This window comes from Lissotriton vulgaris, chromosome 4_1 (genome assembly GCF_964263255.1).
Source record: "Lissotriton vulgaris chromosome 4_1, aLisVul1.2, whole genome shotgun sequence".
NCBI classification, from domain to species: domain Eukaryota; kingdom Metazoa; phylum Chordata; class Amphibia; order Caudata; family Salamandridae; genus Lissotriton; species Lissotriton vulgaris.
In genome coordinates, this window is record NC_141691.1 from 495,458,266 (window position 1) to 495,483,444 (window position 25,179).

Here is a 25,179-nt window from a genome sequence, read left to right on the forward strand (position 1 = left end):
AGGTAGATAAGTAAACAGGTGATGTAGTTTACTAGCAGAGCCGCAACCGTTGGCGAAAGGGAGAGGTTTTTTAACCCACACGGCAGGTATGTGAACTTGGAGGACTTTTTGACTTAAAAAGCAGCCCAAAACGTGTGAGATTTTGATTTAAGGTTGAAATCGTGAGCACAGAAAACAAAGGATGAGAGTAGTTTGAAAGTTAAGAGCGGGACAGGGAGGGAAGATGCGTTATTAAGCTGGCGTTTAACTTTGTAAACATCTCTGTGAGAAACAAGTCAGAAGGTTTGAAGGGTCAGAAGCAGACATGGTAGTTTAAACGTTTAGATAAACATGTGGGTTGGAGAAGTGAAAGGGTGCAGAGGGTTGTGGGGAATGGACAGATATGTATGCAGACAGCCCAGTGCTCAAGTTGGAATAATTTTGGGAGGGGTGATTTATGCATTAAATAGATAACCCTCCAAGAGTTTAGGTAAGATTACCACGAGCCACAAGCGTAGAAACTGCAGATGAGTATAAGGCTGTATTTCTGCAGAAACTAGTGTGTTGATTTCATTTGATGTTATATGCATTTCCGTGAATGGATGATTAATTGGAAATTTTTTTATCATGTTTTAGTGACCCCCGAAGAAGGGCGCAGTGCCGCCCGAAATGCATTGGGTTTTTATGAAATAAACACTGCCTGAGATGAGCCTGGCATTAATCGTATTTATTGAAGAGGTCCGGATGGACACTGAATAAATATAAGAAACTTGGAAAACAGCCCAAAATGACTCCAGACGTGGATTTCAAAAATACAGAGCATGAAGAATTTTGTAAAATGGAGAAATAAATAATGGTTCAATATGAAGATTAGATGACAATGGTTAAAGTTTTCAATGCCGCAAGGGCGGCGTAATTCCTGTGCATTTGGCTGGGGCATGAATGTGTCCCATTTGTACTTGTCTAGGTCGTACCTTGTGGCATTTGATCATGCCACATACCAATCTGCACGCTATCACAAACCTATGGACTAGGACGATGGAAGAAAAAGAAACAAAAAAAACTGTTAAAAATTCGGTGTGCATGCCTTACCCATGAAAGAAAATGTCGTAACTTAGCCCACCAAAGGTTTTGCACCCACGTATCTAATGAATGGAGGATCTAAGGATAAGAAGAAGGAATGAACCCACGTGACTGGTAAAACATCAGGGCTCATCGCAAGCATTTGAAAGACACAGTATCAATGATTCCAGCGGATTTTTAAGTGTACTGTTTGAAGGACAATTAGGAATTAATGAAGTGAACATGGACAAATATGATGCAGGACAACCGGGACACTGCATTGTGGGGAATACAGTCTATTTGAGGTGTTAGAAACAGTGGTGGTGGGAAAAGATACCTTGGGGCCTATAGTGACTTGAAATAGAAGTGGCCAATAGGGAGCAAGGAGGGTGGGTCCGCAGGTAGATAAGTAAACAGGTGATGTCGTTTACTAGCAGAGCCGCAACCGATGGTGAAAGGGAGAGGTTTTTTAACCCACACGGCAGGTATGTGAACTCGGAGGACTTTTTGACCTAATAAGCAGCCCAAAACGTGTTAGGTTTTGATTTAAGGTTGAAATCGTGAGCACAGAAAACAAAGGATGAGAGTAGTTTGAAAGTTAAGAGCGGGACAGGGAGGGAAGATTCGTTATTAGGCTGGCGTTTAACTTTGTGAACATCTCTGTGAGAAGAAATTCAGAAGGTTTGAAGGGTCAGACGCAGACAGGGTAGTTTAAACGTTTAGATAAACATGTGGGTTGGAGAAGTGAAAGGGTGCAGAGGGTTGCGGGGAATGGACAGATATGTATGCAGACAGCCCAGTGCTCAAGTTGGAATAATATTGGGAGGGGTGATTTATGAATTAAATAGATAACCCTCCAAGAGTTTAGGTAAGATTACCACGAGCCACAAGCGTAGAAACTGCAGATGAGTATAAGGCTGTATTTCTGCAGAAACTAGTGTGTTGATTTCATTTGATGTTATATGCATTTTCGTGAAAGGATGATTAATTGGAAAATGTTTTATCATGTTTTAGTGACCCTCGAAGAAGGGCGCGGTGCCGCCCGAAATGCATTGGGTTTTTATGAAATAAACACTGCCTGAGATGAGCCTGGCATTATTCGTATTTATTGAAGAGGTCCGGATGGACACTGAATGAATATAAGAAACTTGGAAAACAGCCCAAAAATACTCCAGACGTGGATTTCAAAAATACAGAGCATGAAGAATTTAGTAAAATGGAGAACTAAATAATGGTTAAGTATGAAGATTAGATGACAATGGTTAAAGCTTTCAATGCCGCAAGGGCGGCGTAATTGCTGTGCATTTGGCTGGGGCATGAATGTGTCCCATTTGTACTTGTCTAGGTCGTACCTGGTGGTATTTGGGCATGCCACATACCAATCTGCACGCTATCACAAACCTAAGGACTAGGAAGATGGAAGAAAAAGATCTTTCAATCTAGCCACACCCTCCACCACTCCAACTGTAGGAATACTAGCCTGTTCCACTACAGCAAGACTGCTAATCACAGACTCCTGAAAATGAACAAAAGTCATCTTTGACGCAGGAGAACACTCCTTGAACACAACAAAATCATTATAAGTTGCTAAATTGAAGGGATGGATGGCCAACATCTTATACCAAATGTAAGCCTTACGAACAGCAGTGTAATGTTCCAACCTCTGATCTACTCTATTAACACCACCCATGTGCTTATTGTACTCTACAATACACACAGGTTTGCGCACTTCAGCAACGGACTCCAGTCACAGGTGAAGTTCTGTCATCATGGATGGTAGTCAGCATGTACACAACCCTTCTGGCCACAAATTTCACAGCTAGCAGTTCCTCACTATGCAAGGCACTGCACTGTCCCCTCTGAAGCTTTTTGCAAACACACTCTTTTGGGTAACCTTCACGGTTACCCAAAGGATGAAAGGAAAACCCTTTCCTTTCCTCCAATGCCTCTTTTTTAAAATCCCCCCAACCTCCCTGAGTAGAAACTCCCCTCCCCTCCTTCGATGCGCTGGAAGCAAATGGCTTCCAGCACGTCTGGTTCCACCTAATAACGCTGGTGTGTGAGATGATGTGGAGTGGGCAGGAGGGCAGCAGAAGGTCTTCCGCTGCCCCCCGGTGGGACTAGATTCAAGCTAGCCTGGCTTATGACGGCTGATTAGCCAGCAACCGGTCCCAGGATGCATGTTTGCGGTCCAGGGAAGACATGGCTTGGCAGTTCGGGCTGGACTGTTCCCATGAGGCACATGGTCAGACTGATTTGCATATGGCCATGTCTGAACTGGGGTGGTGGAGTGAGCTAAAGAATGGTGATGGATTAAACCCAGATCAGTTGACTGGGGGTGAGTGTTTGATTTGCTCATACGCTCCGTCCATCATCCCCTGTGGTATCACTTTGTTCACCCTAAGTTGTCAGGTTATGACACTCACTTTGCCACTGGATTCAAGCTAGCCTGGCTGATGACAGCTGATTAGCCAGAAACCAGTCCCAGGATGCTTGCAATGGTCCAGGGAAGACATGGCTTGGCAATTTGGGCCGCACTGTTCCCATGAGGCACAGGGTCAGACTTATTTGCATATGGCCATGTTTGGGTAAAGAATGGTGATGGATTGGGTAAAGAATGGTGATGATGGCTGATTAGCCAGAAACTAGTCCCAGGATGCCTGTTTCCGGTCCAGGGAAGACATGGCTTGGCAGTTCGGGCTGGACTGTTCCCATGAGACACTGGGTCAGACTGATTTGCATATGGCCAAGTTTGGGTAAAGAATGGTGATGGATTGGGTAAAGAATGGTGATGGATTAAACCCAGAACAGTTGACTGGGGTGAGTGTTTTGATTTGCTCAAACTCTCCGTCCAACATCCCCTTTGGTATCGCTTTGTTCGCCCTAAGTTGGCAGGGTATGCCCAGACGTGGGTCCCTCGCTCACTTTGCCACTGGATTCAACCTAGCCTGACTGATGATGGCTGATCAGCCAGAAACCGGTCCCAGGATGCTTGTTTCCGGTCCAGGGAAGACATGGCTTGGCAGTTCGGGCTGGACTGTTCCCATGAGGCACAGGGTCAGACTGATTTGCATATGGCCATGTCTGAACTGGGGTGGTGGAGTGAGCTAAAGAATGGTGATGGAGTAAACCCAGATCAGTTGACTGGGGGTGAGTTTATGATTTGCTCAAACGCTCTGTCCATCATCCCCTTTGGTATCTCTTTGTTCGCCCTAAATTGGCAGGGTATGCCTAGACGTGGGTCCCTTGCTCACTTTGCCACTGGATTCAAGATAGCCTGGCATATGACGGCTGATTAGCCAGAAACCGGTCCCAGGATTCTTTTTTCCGGACCAGGGAAAATATGGCTTGGCAGTTCAGGCTGGACTGTTCCCATGAGGCACAGGGTCAGACTTATTTGCATATGGCCATGTCTGAACTGGGGTGGTGGAGTGAGCTAAAGAATGGTGATGGATTAAACCCAGATCAGTTGACTGGGGTGAGTGTTTGTTTTTCTCAAACGCTTCGTCCATCATCCCCTTTGGTATCGCTTTGTTTGCCCTAAGTTGACAGGGTATGCCCAGACGTGGGTCCCTTGCTCACTTTGCCACTGGATTCAAGCTAGCCTGGCTGATGACGGCTGATTAGCCAGAAACCGGCTCCAGGATGCTTGCTTCCGGTCCAGGGAAGACATGGCTTGGCAGTTCGGGCTGGACTGTTCCCATGAGGCACAGGGTCAGACTGATTTGCATATGGCCACGTCTGAACTGGGGTGGTGGAGTGAGCTAAAGAATGGTGATGGACTAAACCCAGATCAGTTGACTGGGGATGAGTGTTTAATTTGCTCAAACGCTCCGTCCATCATCCCCTTTGGTATCGTCCCGGTGGGAGCAGAATGAGGGGAGGCCCACGGGAGGAATGCCAGTGCTTGCCCCATGGGTGGGTGCTAGAATGGTTGGGAGCTGTCTGACACACATGCCCACCGTGACTTCGGACGGCTCCCGGCCGTCCGATCCATGCAAAGGGTTGATCACCAATCATTCTTGCAGAGTGTGGCTCACCCCTGACCTGACATATTCTATCTAGCTGACAGCATAGGGAAATAACATTATATATTGTATTAAACTAGTGAATCTTTTTTATCACAACCTACCTCATTTAGATTGAAACTGACAGTAGGACCGGAAATGCTTGTATTCAGCTCAATCAGCGCCTATCATTTATAGAAGGGGGTTGGAAAAGACTAAGCATGCAATATGGGTCCTGTTCTTGAGTTAGAAATCATGGCTCTGCATGTAAGCTATATCTTCCCACCACTAAGAGGCGTCCTTGTGCATTGAAGATCAACTTTTGCTAGCCCAAAAAGCTGTGATGCTCATAGTGGAATCACTGAAACTATAAAGTACCAGAATTCAAACACTGGCTTAAAAAGCAATCACTGACAGGGACGTCTTAATGATTTTGGGGAGCCGGGGCCAAACGTATTTTGAGGGCTCATTAATTAACCAATTTCAACTCTTTCATGCCCTTTTTGGCCAGGTCACTGACAGTGCACAGGCACACTGGTCCAAATTCAAAGTTTTGTAAGCGATAGTTACATGTGTTTTCAATATTGTAACACAGCAGGTGCTCATATATCTGCAAATAATCTATGTGACATCCTCCCATTTCTCATGTGTGAAGTCCTGTTTTGTTCTTAAAGAAACTTTTTTATGGATGTTGCATGAAACATAAACACAACATTGTGTCTGATTAGACTCAAACACATTACCCTCATTAAAATTAAGTAAATGTGCACCATACATACTCTAGGCTAGATTACATCTTCTTGAGCCGGGCGCTAGAGAGCAAAGTACGTACTGTTGATATACGGCCTATCGCCATTTCAGACCACACACTGTTGGTCACTTACCTTGAGTGGAGGGATACGCACAATGGTTCTTCCTGCAGGTGTTATTGTGCAACAGACTGGCAAGGGATGACCGGCAAAAAACCATAAACGAATACTTTCAACGAAACAAACCGCAGGAAACGATACCCGCCAATAACTTGGACACCTTCAAAGCAGCCTTGTGGGGCCACTGTATCACAGCAAAGCTGGAATTAAACAGACAGAGGGACACAGAACATAAAACGCTAGAGACAGAGCGCCACACTCTCGAACAGGTACATAAGACAGCCCCCACCCTAAGCCTTCAACACAAAGTCACTGCCACTAAGGGTAAACTAAAGGCAATCCACTCAAATAGAGCCAAGCTGGCACTGCTAAGGCTAAAACAAACATCATATACTCAGGTCAATGAAGTAGGGGCACATTTGGTGTGCCAACTCCGAGTCAAAAGGGAGAGAGATTACATTGGTGATGTACAAAGTCCAGTGGGTACCCTAGAAAAAACAGACCCCCGAAAAGCGGCTTCTGCAACACATTTATCACTATGATCTGAGCAAACTACGCCTTGTCAAGCTCGAAGGTCTTGGTAAATAGAGCAAGCGTGAAACCATTCCGATTGGAGAGAAGCTGAGACAGGGGTGCCCACTCTCGCCCCTTCTCTTTGCCCCCATTATCGAACTGCTAGCAGCAATGGTAAGAGCCAGCCAAGCAGTCAAAGTGATTACCTTTGGGGTGGAAGAACATAAAATGTCACGATTTGCAGACAATATATTACTCCCAATATTAGACCTGCACACCTCGTTGGTAGCCATACAAAATAAACTGATGTTTTGAGGATATAGCGGGCTTCCGTATTAACCTGTCAAAATCCTTACTTCTAACTCTCCAGGAGGGCAAAAGGGAGAATCTCATCCATACCACACCTTTTCAATGGGAAAGGAAAAACCTCACCTACTTAGGCATTAAATTGACACCAAAGCTCTAACAGCTATTCCAGGCTATTTACCCTACATTATTACATTCACTGAAGCAAAATTTAAAGAGATGGGCCCCACTATACTTATCTTGGATAGGCAGAATCCACACAATTAAGATGGTAGTGTTGAAGCGATTTCTTCACCTATTCTAGATCTTACCCATTGAACTTGAGACAGGTTACCTAGAAAAACTAAAGATCATCCTCAACAAGTTTATTTGGCAAAATAAGTGGGCGCGCCTCGCCTTCACGCATCTCCGACACCTTTGAACGGAGGGAGGACTGGGCCTCCCAGACTTTAATTTATATTATAAGGCTGCACAACTCAGAGTCATTGTAGAGTGGTCCCAAAGGAAATCAGACAAGCACTGGCTACACATAGTCAGGGCAACAGCTGGTAGAGTAAAATGGGACTTATTATGGAACCAAAAACCAGATCACCCTGCCAATGATTACCTTAGTACTCCAACCAGGACTGGCCTGAGGGTATGGGATTAGGTTCTTAAGAAGACAACATGGACAACATTCCCCTCCCCCTTCACTCCGATCCACTTCAATCCAGCATTCTCTCCGGGAATGCATCCGGGACCATTTGATGTTTGGAGGGAGGGTGGCTGCTTGACATTATCACAGCTGTTCCATAACACAGACATACTTACCTTTGAACATTGCCAGCGGGACTTTAACCTCGCAAAAGAGGGATTCTTTCACTACCAACAACTACAACACTGGGCACTAAAAGCAGACATTAGAGACGCAATCACGAGAGACATCACCCCTCTGGAGACTTTTGTGAAGAGGACTCAGGGCTCCAAAGGGATTATCAGATTCCTGTATGCATTATTATTGCGTACAACACCCGCACAACCATCGTTTCATGTCATCTTCTGGGAACGCATCCTGGGTCAGAATATTTTAGAGAGCAATTGGCAGGAGCTTTGGAAAAACATCCATAAACACATCCACTCCCTGACTCTCTGGGAGGCACCTTATAAGTTAGTATACAACTAGTATTTATACCCCTTGAAACTGAAAAAATATTACCCAATTACATCGGACCTGTCCTGGAGGGGTTGCCGGCTATTGGGCCACTTTCGTCATATCTGGTGGGACTGTCCAAACATTTGCCCGTTCTGGGCAGAAATTTTAGCACAAATAAAGAAAATCCTGGGATATCCGATACCAGATACATTATCCTTTGCACTCCTGGGGCTTAGATCAGACAACCTAAAATACCAAATAAACACAGATAAAGGTATTGTGTGGCTTTGCCTAGGGGCTGCAACAATGGCTGTGGCAACAGCCTGGAAGAAACCCGAGGCACCCACCATGACACAATGGGGAAACGGCCACTACAACGCAGCCGTTTCCACGAAAACCTTTACCTTGCATGCATTACAATGCATGCATGGTTACAACAACAGCCTTTACCATGCATACCTTTACTATGAGATACGTAGTAAAGGCATGTGTGGTAAATGCAAAAATAAAATGTGGGGTTTGGGGGGTATCCCCCCAAAAAATAAAAAATAAAGTGTGGGATTAAAAAGGGGGTTTGGGGGTCTCCCCTCCCCAAAAAAACAACCTGAAGTGCTGAAGCAATCAGCGTCATCAGCGAAGAAGCTGAAATAAACTTCTGCTTCCTCTTTAAATGTAAATGTAAATGTATTGCGATTTATATAGCGCACGTATCACCCGAAGGCATCAAGGCGCTTGCCTTGGGAACCCGTCCTGGTATTCCCCTGTGAGATAACCCCAGCAGGGTATCCACAAGGTGAAAGCCAGGCATCCCGCCGCGAGGGGCCGTAGTGGAGATTAAGCAAGCTATTGCCCAGAGTCGCAGAGTGTGAACCCGTGAGTCGAGTAGGCACCGGAACGAGAATTATCGAGTCCGTGGAATTTTTGAGCCCAAGACCCGCCAAGGCGGGGAATTGAACCCTGGTCCAGGACCGATCTCTGCTTCCGTGTCCGCCGCCTCTAACCCCTGAGCCACACTTCTCCACTACTTTACGACGTACGACCGACGTAACCAACGAAGATGAAGAGGAGACGACTTAAAAAGGTAAGGGGAATTTTAGTTTACATTGAAAAAAAAAGATTAAGAGTTAAGGGCTGGGGTAATTATAAGGAGTGGGGGCCGGGGGTCATGTAAGGGGAGACGTATAACCTTTAACACCAGTATGCCCTCACCATGCATAAATATACAACGAAAATTGTTGTAAATTTATGCGTAGTAAAGGAATATTCATGGTAAAGGTGATGCGTGGAAAACGAATTCCGTTGTAACGCATGCGTGGTAAAGGCATGCGTTGCACCGGAATTCGTTGTAACGACATACAACCGACACAATGGCACGCTCGTCTCTGGCAAGCCATCACTATGAAATGGATGACCAACATTTTCAGAGATGATTTTAAAAACTTTGAATACAGGTGGAGATCCTTAACTAGCTAGCTATTGAAGGGCTTGCCATTACTAGCGTGCCCATCTAGAACACTTGTGCTGCATCACTTCTAATTCTAAATGGCCCATCCTGAGACAGTTAACACACCCAGGCCTCCTCCTGTCTCGATGTTTCCCTGCCGCAACCTTGTAATTACTGCTAACGTTGCGAAACCGCTCGCACCTAGCTTGAGTACCTAGTCATGTTTAGTTCTCTTTCTTTAGTTACCTTTATAAAGGAAGGAGGGTAGGGAGGGGGAGGACAAGTTAAAAGAGACCATTGCCATCAAATCTGAAACTGTTTCTGGAAATAGCATCACTTGACGTAATGATGGTTTCCCATGATATATATGTACTCCATAAATATTGTGTAAAAAACACAATAAAAAGAACTAGGACAAAAAAATAAAGCAAAGGAAATGGTATTTAAAACAATCTGCTTTAGAATTATTCAAGGTAATCAGAACAAGACGCTCTGCAGAACAGAGCTGGTGCTATTAAAGTTACTGAAAGGCTGAGTCCCTGAGCCAGAGCCCACTTTGCCCATGCCCTAAAACGTCTCAGCACTGACATGGAATCAGTAGGGAACTCTTTCACTCCTCTCAATACAAATATTGCAGAAATGCTGGATTCTTAAAGCATATATTCACCCCATAGATGTATATTTTTGCCAAACTCAATGGTACAGCATTACACCACAGTGGCAAAAAATGTGGGTGAAGGTCTGCAAACACAGAAATACGTAGAGTTCGTTGATCATTTTTCCACACAGATTCTGCGACTGACAATCGCCCCATCCCCAAATTAAATGCTCTCCACAATCATTTGCTTTGTCTTCTATCCTCCTCTGATGATGACCCTGGAACTAATTAAGATTTGCCATCTTCACTATAAGCATTTGGATCGCTCACCATTAATTTATTAACCCATTGATTCTCTGGGGTTATTTGGAAATGAAACATGTATGAGCCATTGCTAATATATATATATATATATAGGCCCAGGGCTCATGCGAGGTCCACTTTGGGTTTCTCCTGGTATACTTTGTTATTACTCCTTTCCATTTTCCACACATCTCCTAGGGGATGTTTGTAAGAGAACGCCACTGTACGGATTTTATACAGGGCTTGGAAACTGCAGTAGTTGTTGTTGTTAATATTATTGTTGGTGTTATTATTATTATATACCATAAAGTTGTACTGGAATTCTGGCCTGCCTTAATTAACCCCCCACCCACAAAATGCACCTTGTGGCACTCGTTTTCCCCCAAAAATAATTTCGAAATCTCCCACCTCACTTTATAAACATGCATTTACATTATTTCCAGCTTTCACCAATGTCACTCTCTTAAGGTGCTGTTAAAATACATGATTTGAAGTTTCCCAGGAATTCCTAAGAAGATCAAATCATCGTTATGTAATTAATTCTACTTTCCATCAATGCACCCGCCAAGATGCTGTTTCCCTCTACTATTGTTTTTCCAGACATTTCTGAAGGTAGAATAGTAATGCATTTAAAAATGCCTCGAAATGTGTCGTGTCCTTCTGAAAACTACCAATACTATACAACAGTTAAAAAATACAGCCGAAGAACGGGCACCAATCTTCCCATAAATGCCTTATTTATGGTTGTGACCGCCATGGATCATGCCCACCAAAACATATACTTCCAGCTATGGGCCTGCCCGTAAAACCAGGCCCAGTTTGTCCTGCCCCTATTATCGGACTCGTGGACACTAGGCTACTTATAACGGCACAAGGCAGTATCCCAGAAGCAGGTTGGTATCTCTCCGGGTTAGAAATGAAATTGCAACTCAAAATCAGGTAAGACTAGAAATTCTGAGTTAAATGTGCTTGCTTTAGACAGTAGAATCAATAACAATAAGCACAAAGCTCTGCCATAGTCAAATGCATTCCTGTTTACCCCATCATGTGGTATACACAATATAAAACCTTTGAATGTATAAATAAGTAAATTAATTTGGCACAGACTTTATATATGTACGTAGGGGTTTTTCACAGGTTCCGTTTCATACTCACTTAATGTGTCTTGAAAATCTCATCTCTTTCTCTGACTCATCCCGCAAACTATACACATTAGGGACAAATTGTAATCTTATGTAGAAACAAGAGCCTTGTTTTCTGAGGAAGCCTAAAAGTATAATTATCCGATTCGTGTCTTCTTGTCCGTAACACAATTAGTAACACAATTAGCTAGCAACACAATTTGCCTTCAAACAAAATCTCTCAGTTTGATACAATTGAAGCCAGTACTTTATAATCTACCTGCAGCAATCTAAAATAACAGAGATTTTTAAATGAAACAACTGCAGCATATAATCACAATGAAAGGCATCAGCCAGCTCACATTGAATTCAAACAACCTCTTTGTAAATCAAGTTGTTATGCAATAGGTGTGACCTCGAACCTCGAGCATCTTCAAAAAGAATCTGAAAATGTATCTCTTCGCCTAATTTTCTGTAGTAATTTTTGCGCCGGGACACTTACGAGTATCTGCGCGCGTTACAAATTAAAATAACATTACATAAGCTCAGTTAACTGAGGTAAAGTGACTCATTTAGAAATCTCCACGTTTCACACAGGGTGTTAATACAATTTACAAATTATCAGTTTATTCATTTGTAAAAATAATCTGACGTTGCTACATAGAGTATATTGCGTCCCTTCCCGTAGGAAAAACATCATATTCGATATTTCAAAAAAACGCCATTACAATTTGAGGTCAAATGCACATCTGTGTAGAAAAAGGGCTTCGGGTACCGAAAATAGTTTGACAACATAACATCAGCACGATCAAAGGCAAGGCACATCTTAGACTGTCCTTATGGTGTTTCCTAGCTTCAGGCATCTAAAGCAATATGTTTTCCCAAAATAGATCAAAGTGTTCAAGAACAGCACAGCTAAGAAAATCAATCCTATTCTGTTGCCATTGCTGAGCTGGCATAGAAGCGTGCCCAATAACTCTTACTGCCACAGCTCATGATTTATCAAATGAAGTGATTTTGGAAGAAGATGCTAATTTTCAAAGCTTCTTGGAAAACTCTACAGTTCAGTTCCCTTCGCTAATAATGGATGAATTCCAACTGCTGCGTGAGAAAGAGCGTTCCTTTTAGACTTTTCTAAATTTGAAAACATCCACATTTCTGTTTTTTGTCAAATGATTTAGTAGATGTACAAGTAGATCTGGTTTTTGGCACATTGAAATTGCTTTTAACTAAATGCCAGAATATATTTTTTAATACATAATTATTTCTATAATCGCAATAGTTCTTATTGATCCAGAATCTATTTATAATTCCAACAAAGTGATGCATTTATCTGACATAAAAGAAAGCAGAGAAGAAAACATGCGTTATTTTCTGAAAATTTTACTTTAAGACACATGGCTTTTCATATTAATAATTAAAATACATATTTTTAACTAAGGGGAATGGAGATTTCCATACCCTTATAACTAATGTCTTTGTAATTAAGACCACTTATTAAGAAAATAGAATTCATGACTAATATGAAGTATGGACAGAAGAATTTTTTCATTCACTCTAATCAATATCACGATTTATGGTCAAAGAGCTCAACGAAAATCTGATCAATCTATAACTTGTCACCATTTAGATTGGCGGCAAATTTAAGTCATTGTATTAACACTTTGTTGGGCACACAGACAACCGTTCCATGACTGTCCATCGGAAACTGAGTGAAGATTATCTGAAACCAGTTTAAATAAGATTGTGCACATGCAGACATCCCTCTGGCTTCAAGCACTCTTGAGCATGAAAGATATACAAGAGCTGATTGTAGGTTAATTGTTCATTTGTACCGAGCCCATATTTGAACTTCAGGTGCTCGTAATTGGTTAACCTAGTACTTAGCCACACCTCTCTGTTTTTTAAACACACACTTCTGAAGGAAAAAAACTGTAGGTCAGAGATTTTCCCATGTTGGGGTTTCTTCAAAGCACTCCCATATGTCTTTTAACTATAAGTGAATTTGGAAATACTTTCCAGTAATCCGCCTGGTTTGTCCTGTGAGAAACCAAACCCACCCAAAAGTAGTTTTATATATAGCACAAGAGAATACATAACAGGTATGTTAGAACTGGGGGTCTCTAGTTGGCAGAGGTAGGTACCACTGTCCAAATAGGGACCCTTGCTTCTAGTCAGGGCAAGTAGATAACCCTCTGAGATAACCTCTGCTCACCCTCTAGGTAGCTTGGCCTGAGCAGTCTAGGCTAACCAGAGGCAATGCGTTAAGTATTTGTACCAACACTCACAGTAACACAGTGATAACACCACAAACTGATTCCACAACAGTTTAGGAAAATAAAGATATTTATTCTAAACTAGACAAGACCAAAACGACAAAAATCCATCATACACAGTTCAAGGATATGGTTTCAAAAGAGTTCTTAAGGTTATAATCGAAGTTCTTCAAGGTGCGGTAAAATAATCCACAGATACGTGAAAAGTTCACAGTTACGTCACGTTTACTCACAGTACCTTTTAGTTGCAACAAAGTTCCAAAAGCAGAAGCTGGTGCGGTGGAAAACAAGCGATGCGTTGCTCCTGAGACCCTGGGGAGGCATTTGCGACAGCCCCGCTGCAGCAGCGAGCGTGTTGCAATGAATCCGGTCTGTATGGGGAGGAAGGCCACTTGTATGGATTCCGATGTGTAGATTCCGTAGGAATTTTGTTCTTGCAAAGGCACGATGCGACGATCTCGTAGGGGCTGCGACGATCTCCGGGGTGACGATGCGCGGTACAGCGGTGATCCTCTCTCTCGCAGCTCCTCGATGCGATGGTTCTGCGACGATGCTCGCAGCGACGTGATGCGGTCCGCAAGCAAGCGGCGCGGCGATCTCACCCAGCGATGACAGGCTCTGCGACGACACTCGCAGCGATGTTCGACTTTCCCGCACTGGTCTGGTGCGTCCCGCAAACAAAGGATGCGACGGCTCTGGCAGCGGCGTCAGGCGCTGCGACGATCTCGACCTTCGTAGCGGCGGGAAACTTCTCGCACTGTCGGGGATGCGCTCCGCAAGCGAGCGATGCAACGCTTTTCACTTGCAAAAGTCTCTCAAGCATTGTTTCAATCTTCCCAGCACAGGTACAACTTCCAGAGGCCTCACAACTGGATCAAGCACTCTAGGAAGGACAGAACTCTCTCAGCAGAGTTCAGGGAAGCTGGGGGGTGAAGTCCTTTTATTCCTGGGACTTCAGAACAGGGAGCCAGCTCTTCTCAGGCCCTTGGAGATTCCTTCAAGACAGGGGGCACAGCACACAGCAAAGTCCTTCCCCTCTCCTTGGCAGCAAAGCAACAGGTCATTCCAGCAGAGCAACAGCAGGACAGTCTTCCTTCTTCAGATTCATCTTTCTCCTTGGCAGAGGTTCCTTCTTGATTCCAGGTTGATCTAATTTTCTGTTGTCAGGGGTCCTGTACTTATACCCCTAAAGTATTTGTTCTCTCTGTGCATGTGGGCCCTGAGCCCGGTCTGAACCAGTTCTGGGTGGATCCTGAGCACTTTGTTGTGCTGGCTGCATCTTTCCTTTCAGAGTGAGGGGCAGGGTCCTCGGCCGCCCAGCAGGAGGTGGAGCCAGCATTGTGGTAGGCAGGCACAGCCCTTTCAGGCCCAGCTGCTAACTCCTCCCACCACTCAGGTTGCAATTGCATTCATTCAGCCTAGTGCTGACTCATCCAGCCTCCGGGGGAGTTCCCCAGCCCCTGTCACTCACAAACCAGACAGTCAATACACAAACAGGCCCAGGCACACAGAAGGGTCAGACAAGAGAACAGCAACTTTCTAAAAGTGCTGTTCTTAAACACAGGATTTAAAAACCACCTTTCCTAAAAGATGTGTTATTAAATTCTGAGTTCAGGGATACTAGATATTTATGTCCTATCTTGTTCCTATGGGAAGAAATGCTGTTAACCACTGTAGCCAGCATCCCCCATGTTAACCTATGGAGCAAGATAGCCTTACAATAGTGAAAAAACGAAAATGGCTGTCATTCACTACCAGAGCATGTCACCTGCACTAGTACATGCTCTACCTTTCACATACACTGCACCCCGCCCAGGGGGGTACCTTGGGCCTTCCATAGGGGTGACTGATGTGCACAAAAAGGGAAGGGTTAGGCCTGGTCAGTGGGGTCACTGGCCAGGCGGACATGGCAGTTTCTAAACTGCCCATAGGCACTGCGGTGGCAGGCCTGAGACACCATTTTAGAGGTACTCCTGTGGGTGGCACAATCAGTGCTGCAGGCCCACTAGTAGCATTTGCCCTCACCAGCCCTGGCACACCCAGTGCACTTTACTAGGGACTTCATGGTGATGCAAATATGCCAAACATGTATATCCAATCAGAATAACAATTTACATAGGGAGCACTTACACTCTGGCACTGATCAGCAGTGGCAGAGTGTCCAAAGCATCTAAACCAGCAAAAACGAAATCCAGCACAGCATCAAAAATACAGGAGGCAGAGGCAAAAGATAGGGGTAGTCACGCCAAAGATGCCAGGTCTAACAAGGTATCTGTGCAATAAGGTCCAATGTTGCTATCAACTGGTTCTAGTGAAATCATAAACCACAAGGCCAAAATCCAAGTGGTTTGTAAATATCACCAGAATCCAGAGAGGGCAATATTGGGCCATATTATACATGGTAGTTGAAGGCAATTGGATTACTGTTGCTGGGGGTAAGACAATACTCAAGCAGAAACCACAATCCCTGTCAGGGTGAAATACAAGCAAACCCCAAAATAACCTGTGCTTAACTCTCTGGGAGCTTGGCATAAAGCAATCAGGCTTAACTTAGAAGAAACGTGTAAAGTATTTATGCACCACTGCAGACAGTACTAAAGTGAAAACACAGCACAAGAAAAATCCTATACCAAGTTACAAAAATAGAACAAAATGTATTATGTTATTTGAAACCAAAATTACAAAAATCCAATCAGTTGAACTGGAAATATGCAATTTAAATGTTTTAGGTAAAGATTATGCCTAGAAGCTCGAAATGCCAACTCTGGTTGTCTGGTTGCACCGGACCGGGGTAAAGTCACAAGTTCAGGCCAACCGCAATGGAGCACCAGCCGGATACAGGACCAAGTTAGGCCCAATGAACAAAGTACTTTATATCCTGGTTGCAGATTGTTGTTTCGAAGATGCGCTGCGCACCGGTGGTTCCAAAGAAGCTGCAGGGCTGCAATGCCAAGTCCTGTATCGTTGTTAAGGATACCTTTTTTGAGGGGCTTGCAATGCGAAGGCCTGCGTCGAGAACGCAATGTGCAGCGGCGGTTTCAAGGAAGCTTTGGGCTGCGATGTGAGGTTTGGCGGTGGGAATGCATTGCGCTGCAGTAGTTCCGAAGCAAAGCTGTGAGGAGATATGTCGCTCTGTTTCGGTTCTGCCCACAGGATCACAGATAGGCTTGTAGAGCATGTACAGGACCACTTCCAGGGGTTAAGGACTGGGGTGGCACCACTTGGGGGGGTCAGTAGGACTTACAGCAGATAAAGCCCAAGTGCTGGGTTCAAGGTGGCTGGAACCTTTTCTATTCCTGAGTCTCTGATTTGGAGGGCAGCTAACCAGCCCTTGGAGTCACTCTGGTGGTCCTGGTTGCAAGAAGCAAGTCCAGTTCTTTCACCCAGGCAGCAGGGCAACAGAGTAGCTGTACTTCTTCCAGAGCACCACAGCAGTTCTTCTGAGTCTTCTACAGGTCCAGAAGTGTATTGAAGGGTTGGTTCTGAGGATCCAATATTTATACCTGGTACCCACTTCAAAGTAGGTGATGGTTATGAAGGTTTCCACCCCCAGAGGTGTTTGGAATTTCCTGGCACCCTGCCCTGGCCTCAGCTAGTCTGGAGGTCACAAAAAGCTAGTGTTAGACCTGTCATCGTTACTGTGGTCTTCCCCTCAAATTTCTGCCTACTTACCGCCACTTTTTGTTGTATCTTTTTGTTGGCATAAGGATTCTGAGCTCTTTACCACTGCTAACCAGCGTTAAAGTGCCTGTGCTTCTCCCCTAAACATGGTGACATTGGTGCATTCATGATTGGCATATTTACTTTACTAAAAAGTCTCTTGTAAAGTAGTGTACCATATACCCAGGGCCTATAATCTAAATGCTGCTAGTGGACCTGCAGCATGCAATGGTTGTGCCACCCACACAAGTAGTCAATGTTGAATATCTTTATTCGGCAATTTTTTCACCATAAAAGAATACAATACACAAACATTTCAATCCCAATAAAAGGTTATAAAATACCTTAAAAGCGTGGACACATCATTCATCAATTTACTGACAGTAAGATTGTCCTCAGCTAGTGGGACCTCCAATTTGTAGTTTCAGTAACCGGGAACGTGTCAACCACGCACTTCCTAAAAACTTAGCCACCCCACAGATCGTACTGGCAGATGAGGACTCTGTAGAAAGGACGCGTAGTGCCTGACTGTGGCACCTCAGCCCCAATTCCCTGCAGACAGGTTTCAACCAGAATTTCCGTGCCCCTTTATAAGCTGGGCAGGCAAAGAACAAGTGAGCCACCGATTCCTTAGGGGCCGCACATCCCGGGCAACCACGCGAGCAGGCATCTGTATTCAGCCATCTCATCGTAAACTCATTCACCGGGAGCGTCCCATATCGCAGTTTTAGGTACAGCGCTCGATCCAATGGTTTGGTTATTAAGTCTAGAAAGGGTTCCAATTTACGCACACACTTAATAGTCAAAAACTGGTCAGTGAGTGAGCCCAAATTCGTAGACCTCATAGTGTTATTCTGTACCCAGTCCCAGTACAGTTTTTTTATAACATCTTTCGGTGGTGGCGACTGCAACTCCCATGCCTCTCTAAGACCCAGGCTGAAAACCAATTCTTTCAGTTTATTTAACCATCTTATTTTTTTACAGGTGTCCAATAGTAGCAGTTCATCCAGCCCTTCTGCATACTTTGCGAGCTCTTCAGTTCTTCTTAGTCGGGACCAGAATAACAACGGGCGAAGCCTCACCAAATCCTTTACTGTTTTTCTGCCCAGATCTAATCTTAAAGGGATCATCGGGGTGGAAGTGGGGAGAGCTACCACTTTCCTAAAAAAGTTGTTTTCCGCCCTCGTCAAATCAGAAACCCTTCAAACCCCCACAATTCAGAGCCATAGAGTGCTGCAGGAAGGATCTGGCCCTCGTAGATGGTCATAGCTGGGGAGACCGGTTTGCTGGTTGACTCCCGAATCTCCTTCAGCGTCACCCCGGATGCTCTATGATGATTTAATAGCATTTTAGACAAATGATCCTTCCAAGTCATGTGACTGTTAAGTCGGACACCAAGATAGTCAAAAGACTCGACCAGCTCAAGGGGGGCTTTGTTAAGCACAAAATTATTCCTAAATCTTCTTGAGGGTGCAAAAGCCATCAGTTTAGTTTTCGATGTATTGAAAGTTAAACCTCGGTTGGTACAGAAGGAGCTAAACCGATTCAAGAGTTTTTGCAAGCCCACCGGGGATTTAGAAATTAAAAGGGTGTCATCAGCGAAGAGAAGTGTGGGGATTTTCTCCCCCGCCAGGGATGGGGCATCCGACTCCTCCCCCATCAGATGGTCAACCACTCCGTTTACGAATAGGGAGAAGAGAGTCGGAGCCATAACACAGCCCTGACGCACTCCTCTTCGCACAGGGATTCTGTCTGTAAGTTGACCCTGGGATCCCCATCTCACCCTCGCGTAGTTCCCCTCGTGCAGCTTTACGATTAGGCTCAGAAGACCAATGGGAATACCCATCTCTCCTAAAATTCCCCAAAGTTTTGTACGAGGGACCAGGTCGAAAGCGGTTTTAAGATCAATGAAGGCCATATACAAACTGCCCTTCATGATAGTAACCGCCTTCCAATAGATGGCAAAGAGACGAAAGACCTGGTCCATCGTACCTACCTTCCTTCTGAACCCTGCTTGTAAATGGGAGAGGATACTAGCCTCCTCTATCCAGTCGCCTACTCTAGAAGTGATGACCCTGCCGACCACTTTCTGGACTATGTCTATCAGACTGATGGGTCTGTAGTTTGCAGGGTCATCTCTAGCCCCCTTCTTGTACACAGTAACTACCTCAGCCCCTTTCCAGGAGTCTGGAACCTGGTGTCCCCTCATGATCAGGTTCATTATAATCGCGATTAGTTTAGCCCAGGCCTCCGGCTCCGCCAGCAGTAAGTCCCCTGGGATCCCATCCTGCCCAGCGGCTTTTTTTGGGGTTAGGTGTCTAATCGCCAATACTACTTCTCCCATTGAAAACAAAAGCTCGGTATCATCCACGGGGACCCCTTCACCCAGGCTATTCACCCCTGGACTAGTTGTTTCTTCCGAGTCTCCATATAGGGATGAGAAGTGTGTAAACCATTGCTGGCAAGTTATATGATCAGACAATGGTTGCGATTTTCTCTGCCTAGATCTATTAACCAGTTCCCAAAAGAGGTTTGGGTTCCTGCCACTCACTGCATTGGATAGGTCCTGCCAATGCTGTTCCTCCCACTCCCGTTTGGCCAATGACAGTTCTTTCAAGTAATCCTTCCTGGCCGCTCTAACCAGTGGAGGGTCCCCTGAAAGTAGAGCTTCTGTCAATTTTTTCCTTTTACTTTTACAAAGTTCGTTATACCATACTTTGCTAAGAGTAGAGGGTATAGCAGGAGCCCTATTACTTTTCCCCTTTGAGATAAAAAATTTGCCAACTTGGTCTATTGTGGATTTATAGGCAGAGTCAAGGGAGGGGTATTGGGGACTAACGGTCCGATTTTCACCAGCCCATATTTCTAAGGTGGAAGACAAACCCGCAACCATTGTTTTGATGCTTCCTATATCGCCCTCATTAAGTTTAGCCTTATCCCATTTCAATCTACGATTGTTATTAAATGGGATAACTTCTTTAGTTGTTTTTAGGGTGACCATCGCACACCTTTCATTCAGAACACCCCAATGGAACTTGCAACACAGGGGATTGTGGTCACTATCCTGGCTAGGGACAACCTCCATATCAATCAGGTCCGGCCAGAATCCAACACCCATTAGGATGTAATCGATTCGGGACGGACCGGATAGTCTATTAAAGGTCCATGCCCCTGACTGGTCAGATATAGTCCTACCATTGAGGGCTCTTAGTTTATGGTCCCTTGTCAGTGCATTAATTTGTATGGCCCTAGACGACCACTTCCTAACAGGGGACAGGGAAAGAGTTGGAATAGACCATTTTGAATCCTCCTCTTCGATTCCTAAGGGGTCATCTCCGAGGAGGGGTTCAAATGTACAATTAAAATCACCCCCCACCAGGATTTTAGCTGAGCAGGGGCAGTTGGCTAAGGCCAAATCCAGGGATGTTAGGGTCAAAGAGGGGGAGTCACCCTGTGTCCCTCTTGCATAAACGTTAAAAAGGTCAAGCCTGACAATATCCTCCCCTCCTTTTGCCGAGAGGTGGAGTATATCATTACACTCCACAATATGTCTTGTAACCACCCAATTCAGATCTATTTTTATCCAGACTATGAGCCCACCTGATGGTCTGCCCTTTCCCTTGCTTACTGCGGGCACACAGTGGGTGGTATACCCCGATTTATGTAATGGAACAAAACTCCATGTCTCCTGAAACAGGCAGACATCAAACTGCTCAATTTGTATATGCCACTCTGGAATATCTAACTTCCTCTTTAGCCCAGCAATATTCCAAGAGAGGAGGTTTATTACCCTCCTTCCTCTGGGCGTGGAAGTATAACCCACCTTTGGCAACCTCTCGTTAACCATCCTAGTCAAAGGGCACCCCCCCTCCTGGGTCAATGAAGTTACGGCTGCAGTACAATCAACCGTACTCATCACGGGCCCAGCTGTCCTAGAATCTTCAGTGATGTCAATGGTGGACACCGTGTGGTCTGTAGATAGGGTGACTTCTTCAGTAACAATGCTACCCCAGGATGAGCGAGGATCCTCCATCCCTGGCGGTTCATTGTCAGTTTCCCCTCCCCCTTGCCCCCAACTTCAATCGCAGTCTTCCATCCCTGACAGTTGAGAAAACCGATTAAAAGTGTCCAATGGGGTAAAGGGCATCAGATGGTTCATACTGGGACCCTGGTTCTGCCTATGTCCATGAGGGACCATGTACCAGGCGGAGTGTAGATCAGGCACCCTAGTCAGCTGATGACCATACTGAGGTTGATTATTGATATAGGGCGAAATAAAGGGCGGCCTAAAGAGTTGTGGTCTGTTTAAATATTTAGAGTTGGTAGCTTTTGACCTGGGATAAAAGTATGTTAAAGCCCGTGGGATAACACAGGTTTCCCCACTCCCAGGTGGCCAGTTTAGAATGTAATCAACTGCCCGAGGGTCTCTAAAATTGACTACCACTAGGTCCCCCTCAATATCTTTAGTTCTACTCCCCAGCCAATTGATCCGTCTAACATGAACTATGTCCCCATCTATGTTAGGAGCTATCGGCCTGTGCAACCGCAACCAATGAATAATTTTATTTTTAAGGTCAACAAATCCCTCCTTCTTATTTCCAGTTAGCTGCGGGACCCCAGATAGGATCACCACGTAGGGCACGGCTTCTGGGGGAATCTCTACTTGTGGAACCCTTTTCTGAGGCATTCTGCTTTTTCCATCATCCTCGTGTGCACTCTGATTGTTATTCGTCGGGGCCTTTCGAGATGGATCGGAGGGGTCCGCTCCCAACCCAGTAGCTGGTGCTTTAGGTTGTTTTGGCTGCGGAGTGTTATGGGTTGGGGGCACAGCTCCCCCCGGCGGCTGGCAAGTTTGCTTAGCCGGAGCAGGAGCGGGAGGAATTCTAGATTTACTTTGAGGTACGGTGGGAGGGGGTTTGGGATGTACCGCCACACTTCCTTTATTTTTGGTATGGGTAGACATACTAGTTATGGCGGCTTCCAATATGGTTAGTCTTATTTCCACCTTTTTAATTGACTCATTAATGGGTAGAAGGAGAGATCTTAACAAAAATTCCAGATTCCCTGATACTGAAGAGGGAAGTACTGGTGAAGTGATAGGTGGGGAGACTCTACTATTATTATCTGGACCCTCATCTTGTATGGTTACTGAAGATGGACTATGACCCGGTGAAACAACTACCTGTGGAGTATGTTCCTGCTCTACTACTATGGGGGTCTCAGTTGTAACCGGGGTTGCTATCCCTTTACCAAAATCAGTGTGCGATATTTTTGCTTTCCCTGCTACCGCCCTATGTTTCCTTCTTTTTTTACTAGGGGGCGGGCGGTGGATCTGGGCTACAGGGTAAATATTAACTTTCTGCTTCCTAGCTTTGGCTTTGTCGGCCACACGACTACCACTTGGGGTGGGTGAAACAGTTATAATATTATTATTATCCGCGGGCAAACAAGGAGTGGCTACAAAGTCACGAAACAATAGGGGGACTCCATCTTGACTTACATTATCCTCACTTAGGCCAGTCGATTCACCTTCCCGATTTAATTCAAGTAGGCTATCAGTGAGGGGTCTATGTTTCATATTTTCAACAGAGCGGCGTCGCTCTGCCCTACGCTCCGCTAGGATGGAATCCTTTTCTCCCTCGCTCCTCTTGGGAAAATAATTCTCCAGGGATCCATTACGTAATCTAAGTTTTTTCCCCGGGGTTTCTTCCTCTGTTGCCTTATCCATTATGTAATGACCAAAGTCCACAGGACTACGGACGAAAGAGGTCAGGCCCAGCCCGGCCTCCTGCGGCCCCGGACGGCCACAGACGGTCCCGCCCTTGTCCCGGGCTTCTCCCCGAGCTTCGTCCCGCGCGCGTCCCGCTTCGCGGAGAGCCCAACCTACTCTTGTAGACCTTAGCAATCAAGGGGGCGTGGCCGCTGCGGGAAGAGGCTGCAGCTGTTAGAATCGCCTCGCAGTCCCGCAGCGGTAGGGGGGCGGTCAGCGGCACACCGGCAGATCCAGCACGCCGCCCGCGGCACACACACAGCCCCAACAGCAGCTCAAAGGGAGGTCCCGGTCCAGCGAGGGTCCAGCAGGCACAAGAGCAACAAGTGAGTAGCACCCGCGGAGCGGGTGCTGCGAAAAGTTAAAGGGCGTGGTAATCAGGGGGCGTGGCCGCTGCGGGAAGAGGCTGCAGCTGTTAGAATCGCCTCGCAGTCGCGCAGCGGTAGGGGGGCGGTCAGCGGCACACCGGCAGATCCAGCACGCCGCCCGCGGCACACACACAGCCCCAACAGCAGCTCAAAGGGAGGTCCCGGTCCAGCGAGGGTCCAGCAGGCACAAGAGCAACAAGTGAGTAGCACCCGCGGAGCGGGTGCTGCGAAAAGTTAAAGGGCGTGGTAATCAGGGGGCGTGGCCGCTGCGGGAAGAGGCTGCAGCTGTTAGAATCGCCTCGCAGTCCCGCAGCGGTAGGGGGGCGGTCAGCGGCACACCGGCAGATCCAGCACGCCGCCCGCGGCACACACACAGCCCCAACAGCAGCTCAAAGGGAGGTCCCGGTCCAGCGAGGGTCCAGCAGGCACAAGAGCAACAAGTGAGTAGCACCCGCGGAGCGGGTGCTGCGAAAAGTTAAAGGGCGTGGTAATCAGGGGGCGTGGCCGCTGCGGGAAGAGGCTGCAGCTGTTAGAATCGCCTCGCAGTCCCGCAGCGGTAGGGGGGCGGTCAGCGGCACACCGGCAGATCCAGCACGCCGCCCGCGGCACACACACAGCCCCAACAGCAGCTCAAAGGGAGGTCCCGGTCCAGCGAGGGTCCAGCAGGCACAAGAGCAACAAGTGAGTAGCACCCGCGGAGCGGGTGCTGCGAAAAGTTAAAGGGCGTGGTAATCAGGGGGCGTGGCCGCTGCGGGAAGAGGCTGCAGCTGTTAGAATCGCCTCGCAGTCCCGCAGCGGTAGGGGGGCGGTCAGCGGCACACCGGCAGATCCAGCACGCCGCCCGCGGCACACACACAGCCCCAACAGCAGCTCAAAGGGAGGTCCCGGTCCAGCGAGGGTCCAGCAGGCACAAGAGCAACAAGTGAGTAGCACCCGCGGAGCGGGTGCTGCGAAAAGTTAAAGGGCGTGGTAATCAGGGGGCGTGGCCGCTGCGGGAAGAGGCTGCAGCTGTTAGAATCGCCTCGCAGTCCCGCAGCGGTAGGGGGGCGGTCAGCGGCACACCGGCAGATCCAGCACGCCGCCCGCGGCACACACACAGCCCCAACAGCAGCTCAAAGGGAGGTCCCGGTCCAGCGAGGGTCCAGCAGGCACAAGAGCAACAAGTAGTCTTTCAAACCTGTCTCAGGCCTGCCATTGCAAGGAGCCTACTCCTCTCAAAGGGTAGCATTGGGAATTTCTTAAAGCACATTAAAGCTGTAATTCCTGTGGGAAAGGTGTAGCTACATTATGTTTGGAATAGTAATGAGAAATCCTATTTAGTGTTAAAGATGTATTTACCATTACTATTTTAGAAAAACTACTTTTAGAAAGACCCCAATCAAACTGTGAGGCTCGACATCAACCCATCTTCCCATCCGCATGGATCGAACTGACGCATTGAGACTTTGACAACAACATTTTGATCCATCCAAGGTACTTTCTCAGTGGGATCTAAATAAGGTCTGCAGCCGACCTGCCCTCCACCATGATTGGCCCAAATTTTGTATCTTCTCTGGTCCAGCGTGACCTCAAGTTAGCCCTTAGCGATATTGACTTCTAAGTGTTACTTTTTGACTTCATCTTTAAAAATGTATAACTCCGGTTCTATTTATTTGCCATTTGCCATTTTGGTCTTGTTTTAATCATATGGATATAATCCATTTTTCTAAGCCGTAGTGGAGTATGTTTGTGGTATTTTCATTGTGCTACTGTGTGTGTGTGTGTGTGTTGC